The sequence below is a fragment of the Myotis yumanensis genome, unplaced genomic scaffold (genome assembly GCF_028538775.1).
Source record: "Myotis yumanensis isolate MYYU_CA2020_CCGP unplaced genomic scaffold, mMyoYum1.0.hap1 SCAF_3, whole genome shotgun sequence".
Classification (NCBI taxonomy): domain Eukaryota; kingdom Metazoa; phylum Chordata; class Mammalia; order Chiroptera; family Vespertilionidae; genus Myotis; species Myotis yumanensis.
In genome coordinates this window covers 25,545,719-25,549,055 of record NW_027223754.1, presented here as the reverse complement: position 1 = coordinate 25,549,055, position 3,337 = coordinate 25,545,719, and the positions used below count along the sequence as shown (strand labels likewise).

Sequence of the window (3,337 nt, the reverse complement as noted above, 5' to 3'; positions counted from 1 at the left end):
AGTGGGGTGCACTGGGCAGCTCAGGGCAGAGTGGGGTGCACTGGGTTGGAGCAGGTGGAGCCCCCTGAAAGCTGGAGAGGGGCCTCGTTTAACACCCGCACTGTTTCATGGCTGTGCTGCCTTGCAGTTGAGTGGCCACACTGTTGGGCTGTGCCACAGTCAGCAGGAGTTTACACAACTGAACTGTCTGCACGGATATCTTCCTCCTCACCACACCCCCAAGCTAGGGGTTCCTCTTAGGGTTGAAGTGACACTGACCATCCTTGGTTGGTAGCCCAATTGGCCACCTTGGAAAGAGAGGTGGGGAATCCTGATTTTACATGAACGCTCCAATTTCTTAAGTTGGCAACTAATGCGAACTTCAGATGTTTGGACCAAACCAGAGAAGAGGTCAGGCCTGGTGTCCAGGCTACTGGGCAGCACTGGGCTCATCCCAGCTGTAAAGGAACCCTAGGCATCTGGGCAGGTGAAGGGATTTGGGGCGTGCTTGGGTAATTCTGACATCACCACACTTGTTTGTTTTTTTCCACTGATCACAATTTATTATAATCTGTTGGCAGCATAGATAGATATTAGTTACCAGAACTATGTCTTCATAGAAGTGGACAGTATGTAGCCATTCTATGAGGAACTGTGTGCACTTAATCATCAGCATGATCTTTCAGTTTCTTTCTTTCTTTTTTGTTTTGTTAATGAAAATAAGCTTTATTACATTAAGTAATAAATACATACAAAGATGCAAACAGTATTAGTCACTTTCTTCCAGATGTTTGGATCCACTGATGGGAAAGGCAGAACTGAAATCTACATACATCCTTAGGGGAAATTTCAGGGGTCCTTGTCAGGTGAGGTTTGATAAGTTGCTCTTTCTTCTCTATTTATAACTTGTGCATTTTAAAGATTGACTTCAAAGTACTAATAGTCATGCAAATGCTTAAGCAAAAAAAAAAAAAAAGTTACATTGAGCAGAATTTATTCTGTGTGGAGAGTGGGCACTGGCTACTAAAGCACTGCCTCAGGACTCGCTGAAACAAACCCTCAGAGTTGGATCAACTCAGAAGAGAAACATAAAGAACCATGCGAGTAACAGAAATGTATCCAGAAGAGAAACACCGGTATCTGGGAGGCCAACTATGGTTTGCTGTGATAGGTAACTGACGTGCATGATGTAAATCAATGCTTTAAAAAAACACACAAAACACCCTGGGTAGTTCCTAACTAACATGTAAACCTAATAACTGCAAAAATCTCTTCTCCATCGCAGAGATGGGAGGTTCGGAGCCTGATGAACCACAGGAGGGGCACGAGGAGGAGAAACCAAGCTGTTACCATTTTGAAACCAAGTTTCATCTGAAGGTGGGGGGTTGGCAATGAGCTGTCACTTCTTGGAAGAAGATGGAAAGCCTTTCGCGCTGACTGGGAGGCTAGGACCTGGCATTCTGCTCCTTCTCGGCCAAGCACTCTCGAACCAGCCCTCTCATGTGGATGAGGCCTCATTTCAGTCTCTCCATCACGCTCTTGCTGCCCGCGTACATGGGTCGGATCGCCTTCCCCAGCTCTTTGATGATGGCCAGCAGCTCAGCATATTTGCTCTGGGGCACTTGGCTGTTCCTTGTTCCCTGAGGGTAGCCTAGAGATGGTGGTCTGTAGTCACTCAGCAGCTGGCAGTACTGGGAGGACGTCGCCATGTTGGTGGAAGGCAGGTGGACACTCCCAGCAGCATTGAGGGAGGCAGCGGGCATGTGCACGGTCAAGTTTGGTTTGTAAGACATGCCCCCCAGATGGCGGGGTGCAGCGGGGCCTGGCCCATGAGGCGGCAGCAGCGGTGAGGCCCAGAGGCAGCGAGGCGGGCCTGGCATCCGTGCGCCCACGGAGCTCCCGCGCACTTTTTGTTGTTGACGGCTTGGGCCGCACCGGGCCACACCAGCAAATATGGCTGCCCCTCACCCTGACACCGCCGCAGTATCCTGATCTTTCAGTTTCTTGATGTTCTGCTTGTGCCACTCAATTTCTTTCTGCAGACGCTCACTCTCCTTTTTATGATGAGTGATCTCTTCTTCATGTTGTTTCTTTAAGGCTGCCAGCTGTTCTTTAGTCCGCTCTTGGAAGTATCATTCCTCTTCAGCCTTCTCTTTTTTTGTGAAGGTCTCACCAGCTTCCCTGATTGCAACCGCCTCGGAGCTGAAATTAGCTGACCATTTGCAGCCAAAGCCTCCGGCTTGCATGGCCCTCACTCCCCACACTGAGCCACAGCCACGCCGCTGACGCCGAGACTGCCGTGGTTGGCAGTGCCGCGCAGCTACGGACCACCCCACTTGGTTTTAAATGCAAACCACCTTGGACAGGCCTTGAAGGTATTTTTTCCTTCTGTCTGCTCACGTTCAAGTGCCAGCAGCGCTGGTCCGTTGATGCCTGGCCTGTCCTCTTCAGATTCAACCTGCAGGACTACTAAGGGAGCCAGTCCAAAGGGTGGGAAGCAGCCTCAGTGCCTGAGACCGCATTCCAGGAGGCCAGCAGCACTGTTGGAATCGTGCCAGCAGCGCTGGTCCATTGGTGCCTGTCCTGTCCTCTTGAGATTGACCCTGCAGGACTACTAAGGGAGTCGGTCCCCAGTTCATCCTGCCCCGATGCTGTGCACAACTTCTCCTGTCCAGTCATGACCCGTTAGGGTGTCCCGGCCTAATTTGCATATTTTCTCTCTCTCTCTCTCTCTCTCTCTCCATATATATATATATATATATATATATATATATATATATATTTTCTAGTGCATAGCTCCCCCCATAGAGAAACCCTTGTGCATATCTACAGGCTTAAACACAATGTGAGAAGGCAGCATTTGTTTGAGCAAGGTTGATGACTGCCACCATTGTTGTGATTTTTTTCTGAGAGAAGTCAGGGGCTCAATGAGTCAAGTGGTGAGCTCTGTGCCATAGATTAAGAATTAAGGTTACTTCATTATTGTGAAAAATCCTATATAATAAAAGGCTAATATGTAATTGTCCCCTTGGGAGTTTGACTGACGGAGAGCTCGACCACTCGCTATGACGTGTGCTGACCACCAGGGAGCGGCACAGAATGAAGGAAGGCCCTGGCTGGGAGCCAGGAGTAGGAAGGCCCTAATTGGCCCTGATTGCCAACCCGGCCTAGGGACCCTACTCGTGCACGAATTTCGTGCACCCAGGCCTCTAGTATTTCAATAATTGCAAAAGTATATAAACTTTTTTAAGGCCCTTTTTTAGAAGTAAGAAAATGCATATGTTTGTTAAAGTAAGGGATTACAGTTTTGAGCCTGTATTATATTACAGGAGCCACCCTTATACCTGTAAATGACTCT

The 3,337-nt window shown here is 48.7% G+C and overlaps 2 pseudogenes; both read right to left on the bottom strand.

Moving 5' to 3' along the window:
- Positions 1-1,424: 1,424 nt before the first annotated feature.
- On the bottom strand, positions 1,425-1,772 carry LOC139004896 (cyclin-dependent kinase 2-associated protein 1 pseudogene; annotated as a pseudogene).
- A 171-nt stretch (positions 1,773-1,943) lies between these two features.
- Positions 1,944-2,658, bottom strand: LOC139005863 (ATPase inhibitor, mitochondrial pseudogene; annotated as a pseudogene).
- Positions 2,659-3,337: the final 679 nt, after the last annotated feature.